The 14,361-nt window shown below is 46.4% G+C and overlaps 1 long non-coding RNA gene across 1 annotated transcript in view; it reads left to right on the forward strand.

Annotated features, from left to right (window-relative positions):
• The first annotated feature begins 8,325 nt into the window (after window positions 1-8,325).
• LOC147662593 (uncharacterized) overlaps window positions 8,326-14,361 on the forward strand; it is a 93,698-nt gene continuing 87,662 nt past the window's right edge. The window contains exon 1 of the long non-coding RNA XR_015305540.1: window positions 8,326-8,439. This is a non-coding gene — a long non-coding RNA (uncharacterized LOC147662593). The remainder of the gene's footprint in view (window positions 8,440-14,361) is intronic.

Here is a 14,361-nt window from a genome sequence, read left to right on the forward strand (position 1 = left end):
GCCAGGTCTCGTCGTGCTGGTCAGTCGGATTCCGGAGGAAGGACGTGCAGCAAACCGCAGTGTTCTTGGATGGTGCCTGCGGGTGCAGGGTGACTACTCCTTAGTCACAAGGGAGAAATCTTGAGAAGAAGTCCAGAGTTCCTTTCGTAGAAAGTAGTTTCAGGATTCAAAGATGATCTAATTTGGAAGGGGGCCCGCTCCTATCTTTATACTAGGAAAAGGGGCTGGCACGCGACTAGGTCCTGCCCACGGGTGGGACCAGGAAGGGGGGTGGTTACACCCCTCTCCCATGCCGGACTTTCCCCAGCTCAGGGGCTGGTGTGCCCCTGGAACTGGTTCTAGCCGGCAGATGCATAGTGAGCACCGAGGTGCCACTTGCTGTCACCTTCCTCTAAAGCCCTGCCTACCCAGGATACACAAAACCCTGTCTGGGATGGTGCTAGCACCGCCCCTGACAGGAAACCCTTTGTCCAAGCCTCCCTCGCTGGAAGGACTCCCAGCAGCAGGAGGTCCGACTTGTGTCTGTGGTGGCAGCATCCATTTTGTGATGCTGAGGCTCGAGTTAACTTTAACCGGGGTTCACAGTTTCATACATGTCGTGTCCCTCTAGAAGGGTGGAATGCTAACCCCGTCACCAGAATTGGCGAGGGGTTAGTATTCCAATTCGTATGACACCTTACTCGACATGTTTTGATAAAGCCATACCAGAGTTGGCATATAACTGCGAGGATTATAATGCACTTAAGAGTATATGGTATGCGTTATCATGGAACAGCTATTAGGACTTGGTTCCGCAAGCTGCAAACGGGCTCAGCTCATGCCAGAGCACCATCTCACATGATTCCAAGCACTCTGCCTTCAGGATTGTTAAGGCCTGCCATAGGAGTGACTGATAGGAATCTATATGTCCATTTTTAGGGTTAGATATAGGTATACTATACCTAAAGCAAAGGGTGATTACACCACCTTGCCCCAGCTGTCGTGCAGCCAGTTGTGTCAGATTTAGATGGCCAGCGAGGGGTGGCATAATACATGCTGCAGCTCCTGGTAGGCCCTGGGTACACCTATGCCCTGAGTTACAGGGTCTGATAAGGTGGCCCAGTACCAATTGGTAAATGCACCTAAGGTACACGTGTCAATTTAGTGAGAGAACAGCAAGGCTGTGGGTCTGGTTAGCAGGCCCACAGCCAGAGAAGTCGTAAACCAGTGAAGCAAAAAGCAAAAATCTGGGATGATCATAGGATTGCAGACCCTACTCTCCTACAACAGTTGTGCTCTTAAACCAGAAACTCAAAACCTAATTAGAACCTACAATTCAGTCTTGTTTGAGGATATAAAACAGTATCAAATATAAGGAATAAGCCACAGACATAGGAAAATTAGAAATAAGCTGTTCCTTCAATTGTCACTTTGACACATGATCTATGCCTCATTGTCACTGATCTGTTGTTTAAAACTCCATTGTATTTACCTCTGTTTTCTTTGCCATCTAGCACGTTGTGGATGTGAAAAACTGCAAATAAATTATTTAAAAGAATAAATAAGCTGCCTAGTTTAATTGCAAAACTGACCGAAATACTCATATATTCTTTAAAATACCGATATATTCATTGAAATACAGATATATATTCATTAAAATACCGATATATTCTATCCGACCATTCCCTAAGACCTGGCCTTGTTAGATAGCACACTTTACATAGCTTTGTATTTAAACCCTCATGTGACTAAGAGTCTACCTTTTATTGCAGTACTATACCTCTACTTGTATTTTGTACATTTTGTGTAACCTGCACAAACCTCACTTTTCTTACTAGTAATGTACAGATCGCTACCTCAATTATTTCTGGCTGCTCGCTAATGTCATTTCTGCTTCATGCAGCTTTTGGTTGCACCGGTACCTTGTATCAGTATATCATTCTTTGATTTGTTTATTGTACATTTTGCAAGCTGCACCTATTTCACTTTTATGCCTGGAATGCAACGACTGATACCTCACATATACCATCATGCAGCTTCTTGGTTGCACCGGTATCCTGTTCTCAGTACATCATTAGTACCATTCTTGTAGTTGTCTATTGTACATTTTTGTAAGCTGCACCTATCTCACTTTTATCCTGGAATATCTCACTTTTATCCTGGAATGCACCGATTGATACCTCATATATTTACGTATATTTTTGTACATTGTGTAAACTGTATCGTGTGCTACCTCATATTTTTTGTATCCTGCCCTTATATACTACCAGTATTATACCTACACTTACACCTTGTACTTTGTAATTCAACGTATATACCGTATGCTACTATTGTGTATCAAGTGCACTTGCACTTATTGACACTATGGTTTTAGGGCATGTGAGTCCCCATCCGAAATGGCCAGCTGGACAAGGAGTCTGCAAGACTTGTAGGGCGCCAGGCCAGTAGATATTTGTTGGTGTTAGAAATCGCTTTGCATATAGTATGTTCTCCGCACCCTGCCCTGAGCACCTCTACTGATAATCTTAAGATGTTGGGGCTGGTTTGCACACCTAGGCTTTGCTAGTCCCAAACGGCACATTAGCTCTGATATCCTCACCTTAACGTCCGGACTATGTGCCCCCTTTATGCCCTTCTATTTCTCTTCTCCACCGCTTTCCCAGTAACACCTTCCTCTTATCCCCCCCACACTCCTTCGCCACTTTTCACCATCATGGCCACCCCCCGAGTTAAGGCTGGAACTAATTGCTACAAAATCATTTATCCTCCTAGCCTGTCTAAAGCCGCAACTAAACGATGGAAACATAACACTATTGAACGTTTCCCAGATTCCCTTTTTGTGGATCAATTTTACAATAGTCGTTTTGGGAGGCTAAAAAATGATTTCATTTTCTTCACTCATGACATCCCCTCCTGGTCCAACAGTTTTTACTATTCCCTCAACGTCACCTCCTCCTCCTCTATCCCCCATGGGAAAAAACTAAAAATTTCCCCCTCTGCTTGCTTCAAAGGTAACCTCACTATCTCACTCTATAACAACAATACTGTCCTGATCCAAGGCACAGACAACTGCCTCTCGCTCTTTGACTGCCTCTTCCCCTCCTTACTCCCCTCCTCTGCAACCGGATTCCCCCATCACTCTCCTTCCAGCTCCACCCATTACTCCCTTTCTCCTCCGCAGACCCCACCTCACTCCAATTGGCTGCTCCCTCGAGGAGCACAGGTCGGCCCCCTTCCCTCCCCCTCCCCTGTGACCTCCCCTCCTATTCCTCCGCCCTCACAGTATATCCCTTCACACATCACTTCAACCTTACCACAAGCCAATACGCTCCTCGTCCCATCTGCACCATCCCGTTTCTCCAATCTCTTCTCCTCCCCCATCTTCCTTCCCATCACCCCCCTTTTTAGCCCACCTCTCCTCCGTCCCTCTCCCCAAGTGTACTTTCCTTATGCTCCCCTCACCCCTTCCATCCCTCCCCCCTACCCCCTCCTCCCCTCGTTATTCACCCCGTCCTCTCCTCAATCCCACCGCATCTCTCTCCTCCCTCCTACTCCGCCAGTAATGCTGCACTACTCCCCTTCCCCGCCCGGTAACCCCTTCCACTTGCGTCCCTCGGGCCCAGCAGAACCACTTCCTCTCTTCAACTCCCCTTTCTCCCAACACCCCTCACTCTGCCTGATGCCCGTTCCCTCGCAGCCACCTCTCCTAGCTGACAGGCCCTCCACAACCACCGCACCTCTTTTCCTCCCAAACCTCCTACATTCTCATGACGCCACACAGGCCTCCCCTCTCATTCTACCCAACCGCCGTGTTCCACACACCTCTCCCCCTAAATTTGTCCTTAATTCCTCTCCCTCTTGCAACACCAACATAGACAACTCTCCCTTAACCTCTGTTTCACTAACTCCCGCTCTCACCCACCACCCTTCCCCACCTATGAACCCCACACCCAACATTACCTCCTTTCCTGCCACCTCTCCCTGCCTGCCACCACCCACTCCACCCCCCCTTGTTTCAATAGAGCCACCCAACCTTCCCCAACCCAACCTTCCGTGCTCTGCCCCATTCTCACTGGAAAACACGCTAGGCTCTCTTATCACCTCCATCTCCCAGCTTACAGCTGCCATTTCACTTTTATGCTCTAAGATTGTCACCCCTTCTTGCACCGCTACTCCTTCCCAACTTCCCACGAGATGCACCTCGCCCCCTCACCCCAGTACAGCCAAGCTTAACCTATCGTCGGGAAACTCTGTTAACTCACTCAAGCCCTTGAAAGCCACCCCTCCTAAACCGGCATACCCTAGCAACCCCACTATCTACGCCATTCCGATCATCACCTCTGTCAGAACAAAGCATCCACCTAAACCCCCCCGAGCACCCCCTCATAAGTACAATATCCCGATCACCCTTCAGAGCCCTAGTGCCCCCGTCACCAAAACAGTCTTGACAGAGCTGTGCTGCATGCTTCACAACTGCAGATCTGCAGTAAAACACAAACTTGAAATCTCCGATACCATCACCCTTCATAATATTGACATGCTCTTCCTCACAGAGACCTGGTTCAAAGATACATCTCACTCTATATTTGATCTCCTATTACCCACAGGCTACTCTTTACTTAGGAATGACAGAACTGACAACACGGGGGGAGGTGTTGCAGTTATCTTTAGAAACACCCTCCAACTCAAGGCCTCTCCTAACAGCTCCTCCAAAACCTTTGAATGCCTTTCTCTTGAGCTTCAATTGCAACACCGTTCACCCCTCAGATTCCATGTCATTTACCGCCCGCCTCGTAGTGGCCCTTCGTTTATGGATGAAATCACCGACTTCATCAGCGACCAATACTCGCGAAGTGACAATCAGACCTTCGTGGGTGACTTCAATCTCCACTGGGGAGTACCGCAAGACTCCTCTGCGAACTCAATGGCCACTTTCCTCTCTACTAACGATCTTATCCAACACTGCACTGAATCAACCCATTCTAAGGGCGCAATCCTGGACCTTGTTATTTCTAAAGCAGGCATGCTTTCTACCACTACCCCAATTCATGTAGATTGGTCTGACCACCTCCTCATCCCATTCTCTCTTCAACTTTCACACTCTATAACTCTTGGCCAACCCAAGAGGGCCATCTCATGGTTCCGGGATGCTAAAAATATTGATGTCGGTCCCCTCTGTGAATCAGCTTTGTTATCTCTTCCAAGGCTCGACCCGAACCTAGATGTTGACGAACTCACCTCTCAAAGCCTCATAGTTCTTGCAGCTGAAATTAATAAAGTCGCTCCACTCAAAAGCAAAAGGTTAAGGCCCACTCCCTCAGCACCTTGGTTCAACAAATCCCTTTATGAGGAAAGGAAGCAGCTAAGATCCCTGGAGAAACAATGGAGGCAAGTGCCCTCCTCCGACAATTTGGCCACGCTTCGCTCAGCAAGATCCAAGTACCACAAGCACATCTTCCTTGGGAAAGCGACACACTTCAAAACCCTCCTTGACTCCGCCAAAAATAGACCCAAAAAACTATTCAATCTCATCAAAATGCCTAACTGCTCTCCCCCAACCTCCAAGGTGGATGATTCTACAAAGAGAGCAGCGGATTTTGCTATTTTCTTCAATGAAAAAGTGAAATCACTTGTGGATCAGGTCGCTCATCCTACCCCTCCAGAGGAGCGCAAATCCTTAGCCATTTGGCAGAGCTTTGACCCCATATCTGAAGATGCCCTTCTCAAGTGCATACGAGAAACGAAGCCATCCAACCATTCTCTTGACCCTATCCCTAGTGCCATTGCCATTGACTTCTATACCCACTCCCTCTCCTATTGGACCACTCTGATCAACCTCTCCCTCTGGCAAGGCTCCCTTCCTGCCTCCTTCAAAACTGGGCAGGTCACCCCTCTTCTGAAAAAACCCACTGCTGATGCGAATGACCTCAACAACTTCCGCCCCATCACTAACCTTCCCTTTCTGGCGAAGATCACAGAAAGATGTGTAGCAAAACAACTCTCCTGTCATATCAAGGACAATGATCTTCTAGACCACTGCCAGTCCGGCTTCATCCAAAACTGCAGCACTGAAACAGCCCTACTGCAAGTGGTTGATGACGCGTTGAGGATACTCGATTCAGGGGGGTCCTATCTTCTAATTCTCCTTGACCTTTCCGCAGCCTTTGACACTGTCAATCACAACACCCTCCTCAATATTCTTCAACAGAGAATGGGCATGGAGGGCACTGTGCTTAAATGGTTTGCATCCTTCCTTTCTGGCAGATCCCAAATGATCAAAATAGCGAACAGTCTTTCATCTCCTGTGGCGGTAGGTCAAGGTGTTCCCCAAGGCTCGATACTTGCTCCCACACTGTTCAATCTCTATTTAGAACCACTGGGAAATCTCCTAAGTAAATACGGGATTCACTATCATCTTTATGCTGACGACACTCAACTCTACCTCAAGATTGCCTCTACTCACGATCTCTCCATCCTAAGCTCCACTCTCGACTCCATTCAAAACTGGATGTCAACTCATCAACTGATTCTGAATCCCTCCAAAACTGAATTCCTCCTCTTCTCCTCCTCACTCTCTCCTCCCCAGGGTTCAATCATGGATGGATCAGATGAATCTACTAAACAATAAACCCATCATTGTCGACAGCGCCAAATCCCTTGGTGTCATACTAGACAAAAAACTCAATCTAATTCCCCACATCAATTCCATTGCGAAATCAGCTCGATACCAACTGCGCCTTCTTTGGGGAATCCGTCGCTTCTTCGCGGAGCGGGACCTTATAACCCTGGTGCAAGCACTGGTCCTCTCCAGACTCGACTACTGCAATTCTCTTCTTACTGGCCTCCCCAAATCCCACTTGTCCCCACTTAAGTCTGTTTTCCACTCAGCAACTCGTTTCATTTATGGGGCCAAAAGAAGCGATCACATCACACCGATGTTATCTACCCTCCGCTGGCTTCCCTTTGAGGCTAGAGCTATCTACAAGACCGCTTGTATCACCCACAAAGCCCTGCACTCCTCTTCTCCTCTCTACCTGGCGAATAAACTGAAACTCTCTGGAGGTTCTAGACCTTCACGCAATGCGGAGAATCTACTGCTTGAACCTCCCACTTTCAAGAAGGAAAGAACGATGGCCCAATCCTTTTCAGGCAACGCAGTGAGAATCTGGAACTCACTCCCGCCTCAGCTCCGGACCACCGCCTCCTCCCAGGCCTTTAAAAGGGACCTCAAAGCTCTCCTCCTCCAGAGACACCTCCAAAAGTAACTCTCTTTTATCTGAAGGAAGATCTCCCACTACTGATAATTTCTACTTCTCATGTCCATGGAAGTGCCTTCCCAGTGTGTTCTTGCGGTTAGAGTGTTTGCCTTTTATTGCAGTATTATCCATGTACTTGTGTTTGGTACTCTCTTGCAACTTGCACTCACCACTTTGCCCCTGTAACACACGGTTTGCTTCCTCTCACATGTTTTTTACCTTTGATACTTGCACAAGTGCCACTTTTGCCTACGTAATCGTTTGTTCTTGTGCTTGAGTGTCTAACATATATTGCAGTATTATACCGCAAATTATACTCTATTTTCTCTTGTAGCCTGCACACTTGTCACTTTTTCCTCCTGTGCACTTTTTACTACCTCATGTATTTTTGGTAGCCCACATTTTTACTACCTCATGTATTTTGTTTGCTCACAAGTGTCACAATTACCTTGTCTACCTCATGTATTTTTGGTTTCTCACAATTTTTACTACCTCATGTATTCTTGTTTGCTCACAATTATCACTTTACCGTATGTAACGTAACGTATGCCTCTGCAATCTGTTGCTCGTGTAATGTTCTCAGTTTGTATCTTTTCTGTTCCTATTGTGAAGCGCTCTGACACCTTCGGGTAAAGTCTGCGCTATATAAAATTGCATAAATAAATAAATAAATAAATAAATAAAATACAGACTGTCACTTCCATTTGTCACCTTTCTGTAAATACTCTTAAGTCCTTTACGTCAGTGTTTTGAAGATGCTCATCTGAAGTGAAGCTATAAATACTTTTTTACAGCAGCCAAGTGTGAGACCCTGTACTTGAACTGTCTGACCCTTAAAAACATTCACGTCTGTGACATCTGAAATCCCAGGTCTTTACAGGTATAAATGCTTGTTTGCGTGAAATGTATTCACTGCTGGAGCCTGGAGGCGGCGGCTCCGTCAACGGCCACCAGAGGGCGCTCCTCGCCTGCTGACAAAACTCACTGATTTGCCCTCTGTATGAAAGGGAGGAGGGTTTCCTCTTCCGGGTCAGTGGCGGCAGAGACAGCACCAGCAGCAGCGGTGACATCACTTCCGGCCTCTCCTGGTGTGTGCAGCCTGCTGGAGAGGAGGAAGGAGCCCTGTCTGGTGGGCAGATACCTCCATCTTCAGACCCTCACAGACCCCAGGAGGAGGAGAGAGCCTGGACAGGTTTCTGCTCAGGTAGGAGAGCTGCCAACTCACTTGCTGCTCAGCCTGAGTGGGGAGGAGGGGAGGAGAGGCCTGTCCAGGGGTGGAGAGGAGGAGAGGCGTGTCTAGGGGTGCAGAGGAGGAGAGGCCTGTCCAGGGATGGGGCAGAGGAGGTGAGGTCTGTCCAGGGGTGCAGAGGAGGAAAGGCCTGTCCAGGGGTGCAGAGGAGGAAAGGCCTGTCCAGGGGTGCAGAGGAGGAACGGCCTGTCCAGGGGTGCAGAGATAGAGAGGCCTGTCCAGGGGTGCAGAGGAGGTGAGGCCTGTCCAGGGGTGCAGAGGAGGAAAGGCCTGTCCAGGGGTGCAGAGGAGGAACGGCCTGTCCAGGGCTGCAGAGATAGAGAGGCCTGTCCAGGGGTGCAGAGGAGATGAGGCCTGTCCAGGGGTGCAGAGGAGTTGAGGCCTGTCCAAGGGTGCAGAGGAGGAGAGGCCTGTCCAGGGGTGCAGAGGAGGAAAGGCCTGTCCAGGGGTGCAGAGGAGGAGAGGCCTGTCCAAGGGAGAGGCAGAAGAGGTGAGGCCTGTCCTGGGGTGCAGAGGAGGAGAGGCCTGTCCAGGGGTCCGAGGAGGTGAGGCCTGTCCAAGGGAGAGGCAGAAGAGGTGAGGTCTGTCCAGGGGTGCAGAAGAGGAGAGGCCTGTCCAGGGGTGCAGAGGAGGTGAGGCCTGTCCAAGGGAGAGGCAGAAGAGGTGAGGCCTCTCCAGGGGTGCAGAGGAGGAGAGGCCTCTCCAGGGGTGCAGAGGAGGTGAGGCCTGTCCAGGGGTGCAGAGGCCTGTCCAGGGGTGCAGAGGAGGAGAGGTCTGTCCAAGGGTGCAGAGGAGGTGAGGCCTGTCCAGGGGTGCAGAGGAGGAGAGGCCTGTCCAGAGGAGCAGAGATAGAGGAGATGAGGCCTGACCAGGGGTGAAGAGAAGGAGAGGTCTGTCCAGGGGTGCAGAGGAGGAGAGGCCTGTCCAGAGGTGCAGAGGAGGTGAGGCCTGTCCAGGGGTGCAGAGAAGGAGAGGCCTGTCCAGGGGTGCAGAGAAGGTGAGGCCTGTGCAGAGGTGCAGAGGAGGAGAGACCTGTCCAGGGGTGCCGAGGAGGTGAGGCCCGTCCAGTGGTGCAGAGGAGGAGAGGCCTGTCCAGGGGTACAGAGGAGGAGAGGTCTGTCCAGGGGTGCAGGGGAAGTGAAGCCTGTCCAGGGGTGCAGAGGAGGTGAGGCCCGTCCTGAGCGGTGCAGGGGAGATGCCTGTCCAGGGGGAGCAGAGGAGGCGAGGCCTGTCCAGGGTGCAGAGGAAGTGAAGCATGTCCTGTCCATGGGGTTAAGTGCAGGTGAGAATAGAACAAAAGAGAGCAACCCTGCTTTATGATATAGTGGTCCCAAAAATGGGATCCAAACAATATAATCGGGGTGATTTATCTAAGAGCTAGCATTGCACATAACAAGAAACGGGTCAATCCAAATATACTCAAAGAAGATTTTTTAGAATATATATATATTTTTTATTTTTTTATCTTCTTTGAATTAATGTAGCAAAAGGTACAAAAATTGATTGCATTGTTTAAATCCACATTATATTTGGAACATCAAAGACACACGTGATAAGGGGAGAGATAAAAAAGAGGAAAATTCATCCTATGGCATAGCCTACCCAGTAACATACCACACTGCATTCATACTCTCAAGCTTACTTATCACTCAACCTAGTGTTCTTTCATTCAACTTTCATTCATTCATGTAGTCCTGGTGTTTGCAACACAAAGATGGTAAATTTATTGCATAAATCAGAATGTTATTCCAGGAGGCAGATGACATATATAGGAGTCCTGATGAATATAGGTCAATATGCCGAATTCCTGGAAACGCAAGCCGACGCGCGTTTCGGTGACTGGCCAGTGGGGCCACACCTTCGTCAGGGCTAAGGGTTGTTTACTGGGAGGGGAACAGGTATAAAATCTGGAAATAAAAACAGTATCTTAGATTTTTGTTCAATGTACACAATACAAGTTTAGATTATACAAACATGCATTTTCTATTTGTTTAATACATTTTACATTTTTAGTCAAACATTGGTTATTAGTATGATAACTGTGTGGTTGACTTCTTGTGGCTGTGCAATGCCAAACTACCTAGTGACACTCCCAAAGACAGACTCCCCGTCGGGTGAGGTCTGTTAGAGGCAACTTGATAACCTTGTCTAAGTACACCATTGAGTACATTTCATGACACCTCTCATATTCAAACTATTTAAGCTTCTCTCATACATATACACATTCATTCTGGCGCGCATTGACTGAGTTTCCGCAATTGGAACTATGATCCATAGAATTGGATTTAACTGTTGTTATAGCGATCAGTTATAGCGGTCAGGAGTTTATTTTAGGAGACCCAACCTCTATTTAGAAAATATCATTCACAATCTAGTATTATACTTACATAATGTGTGTCAGAGCAAGGGGATTACTGGCATAATTCGTTTGGAGGGTAGAGATTGTCAAACTTAACAAGGAAAAAGAGAACACGATGTATTTAAGCATAACATACTATTCCTCAATCTTAAGAAATGTAACTGGTAAGACAAAAAAGATTGAGTGATATATTACCTATATAGGAATCCTAATATTAGGGGAACAGATACTCGTGGCCAGAAGACCTAAGGACAAGGAGGATAACGCTCTCTAGTTCCATTCATACTGGGTACTGGGTACTGTAGTCCTGTAGTCAAGATAAAGTTTAATTCAATTAGAGCCTGATGGATTTGATGTTGGTCAGGGCACTGTTTCAAGTAAGGAAATCACAAGACGACATGGGTTTTTTTTCATTTTCTTTAAAAAAAAAAAAAAAAGTTGTAATTCAACCCTCCATTTTTACTTTCAGACACAGTATTTAGATATGGACTCCAATGTTTAGTTTTGAATACGTTCGAAAACGGCCTGAGGTCCTATGATCCTGTGTTGCAGGAAGAGATAACAGTGCAATTAACGATTTACCTGAGGGGTTCTTGAGTCTGCTCTCCGATGAGAGTGTATAACTGATAAGATTCCAAGGGACAGGTATGTGGCTTTCGGTAAGGATTCCTGACAAAAAAGAGGAGGGTTGGTTATGGCCATGATCATACTAGGAACGCTGTCTATCCTGAAACCTAAAAGGCTAAAAACCAAAGGTTCCGTTACCTAAATGGTAAAACCGTTTACCGGAGAGCAGTTAAGATCGTTCTCACGGAGCGCTGTGTAGTAGGCACAATTCCGTAAACGGCGGGCGAGTGGTTGTGGGTGGGGCGTTGCGCCGTAGTTACTGCTATGTGAGCGGCGAGCGAGTGGCTGTAGATGGGAATTCCTAACGGAAGATAGAAGACCAATTATATATATATAATTTGACTCGCAATCTACAGGAGTTTCGCGTAAGCAGCGGGATATCAAAGTATACACATACCTTAGAGTGGTAGTGGATCGTCCTTCAGTGGGATTCCGTCGACTCCACCGGTCGACCAACCGCAACGGGAGACAGGGCTCTCACCTGTTTGGTGCCTGTTCTCATTTAAATAGGCAGTTCTACGCGCCTCTGGTTAGAAGGATCAGCTGTGCTAGGGCAGTGAACATAAATGACAGACCAAATTCTTTCAGTTGGCGGGCGGCGGCCATCTTGAGTGAGTAAACTCTTATGTTTTTTAAACAAAATTGGGTTGTTTCGGTTCACTATCTATATAAATCAAGTTTTAATTTAAATGGTCTTGATATTTGCATGACGTATATTAGGAAAAACGTCATGCAACAATTGGCTCAACCTAATTCTTTCAGTTGGCGGGCGGCGGCCCTCTTGAGAGAGTAAACTCTTATTCTTTTATTTTTTTAACAAAATTGGGTTGTTTCGGTTCACTATCTATATAAATCAAGTTTTAATTTAAATGGTCTTGATATTTGCATGACGTATATTAGGAAAAACACGGCACCAAGGTATGCCATAGTTTTGTTTTCACTTGTGCGGGCCTCATTTAAACATCGGGGAGCCAGTCCATTGTGTTAGTCCACTTCATAATCACCCATATAATATTGGAAATAAGTCCAATATAAGAATTCTGCCAGATAATAAGATTTTTTCTCCCTATTTGCTTTGGATTTCTTAAATCCTGTAACCTGAGGTTGTTTTACAAGAATGCCTGGTGCCAAGGACATTCTTCGTTCAGTCCCTTAGTTACAGCATTCAAGAAAAAAATCCAAAACACTTCTCGTTTTTTTCGTAGGCCCACAGGGTCAATTCCTGGACTGGCCTTTATTTTTTCCAGGATGAACCAGCGAAGTTCCAGTTCTTTGTGTTCTTTTTCTAGCCAATGTGCTACAATAGGGGCTGCGATTTTTTTGTTCCTGATGTTTGACTTATGTTCCCCTATTCGCACTCGACATTCTCTGCCTGTTTCCCCGACATAGGGGATATCGCATGGACACAATATCAAATATATGATATTGCTGGTACGGCAGTTGGTCATAGTGGCATTACGTCATACTGATACCGTACGAGTATTGGTACTGACAGTTTCTCCCACAATGGCCTGTGGGCAATTATGGCATGTCCCACATTTGTGGTTGCCATATATAGGTCTTTGATGTTCCAAATATAATGTGGATTTAAACAATGCAATCAATTTTTGTACCTTTTGCTACATTAATTCAAAGAAGATAAAAAAATAAAAAATATATATATATTCTAAAAAATCTTCTTTGAGTATATTTGGATTGACCCGTTTCTTGTTATGTGCAATGCTGGCTCTTAGATAAATCACCCCGATTATATTGTTTGGATCCCATTTTTGGGACCACTATATCATAAGGCAGGGTTGCTCTCTTTTGTTCTATTCTCAGATTCTTCCCCCCTACAGCCTGCCCACATCCTTAAAACCCATTGGGGAACCCCCTTCTTTCACTAATTAAGTGCAGGTGAGGCCTGTCCAGGAGTGCAGAGGAGGTGGTACTGTAGTGTAGTTCCTATTATCTCCATAGGCATCTGCGCATTGGAATAACATCAACAACAAAAGACCATTAACACCTTAGCTGCTTCGCAAATATCCCTCCCCAGTGCTGCGCTGTCCATTGGAACTAGTGCTGAATGGACGTCCAATGGTCGTGCGCTGCACTGGGGAGGTAGCGCTTGTGACGACCGTTGGCCGTCAGCAGCGCTTAAGAGGTTAACTGAGGTTACCAAGGGTCCCCTGCTGACAACATTAGACTTAAGGGGTTTTGCCAGCTAGCTTAGAGGTCACTAGAAACTTTCTCGAATGTAGGATGAGGTATTATATTGCCTACTTAGACAAGAAGAGATTTACCTTCTGACAACCATAAAACATGACCACTTTGTATCTCCATGAGTTAGGAGTAAATCTCCAGTCGTGAAAAACAATAGAATTGGTTTTACTCACTTAAATATGCATTCTTAGTTTCACTCGAAAGTGTAGAGAAAGAGAGACAGGCGTTTTCAATAAAAGGTGTTATTTATTGAACAGTCTGTTTTCTCACACAGGAGAAGTGAATTGCCATGATAGCAATACTTATAATAAAATATAGTGCATACAGTAAAAAGAGTATTATAAAGTAATACTGTAAAAACATGTTATCGTTTCCTAGCCATAACATGCATCTAAAACATATCCTAAAATCTATACAATAGAAAGCTAACTAAAAATAGCTAAGCTAACTCAACTGATTTAATCTACCTTATGCCTACCCTGTGTTCCTAACCTAAGTTGTGAACGGGAAAAGATAAGTGAGAACCTCAGTTAAGTTAAATAATTTCTCTGCCAGATTATTTTAAAAACCAAGAATCATTCTCTGTGGCTAATCAGCTGCATACCTTGTTTCAGAATGTGAGAGACTGGAATCTCTGAACTCGATATCCCGGCAGCCGGCTGTGGCAAGCAGGGAACACCGGAGCTGGA

The sequence above is a fragment of the Lissotriton vulgaris genome, unplaced genomic scaffold (assembly GCF_964263255.1).
Source record: "Lissotriton vulgaris unplaced genomic scaffold, aLisVul1.2 SCAFFOLD_2469, whole genome shotgun sequence".
Taxonomy (NCBI): Eukaryota; Metazoa; Chordata; class Amphibia; order Caudata; family Salamandridae; genus Lissotriton; species Lissotriton vulgaris.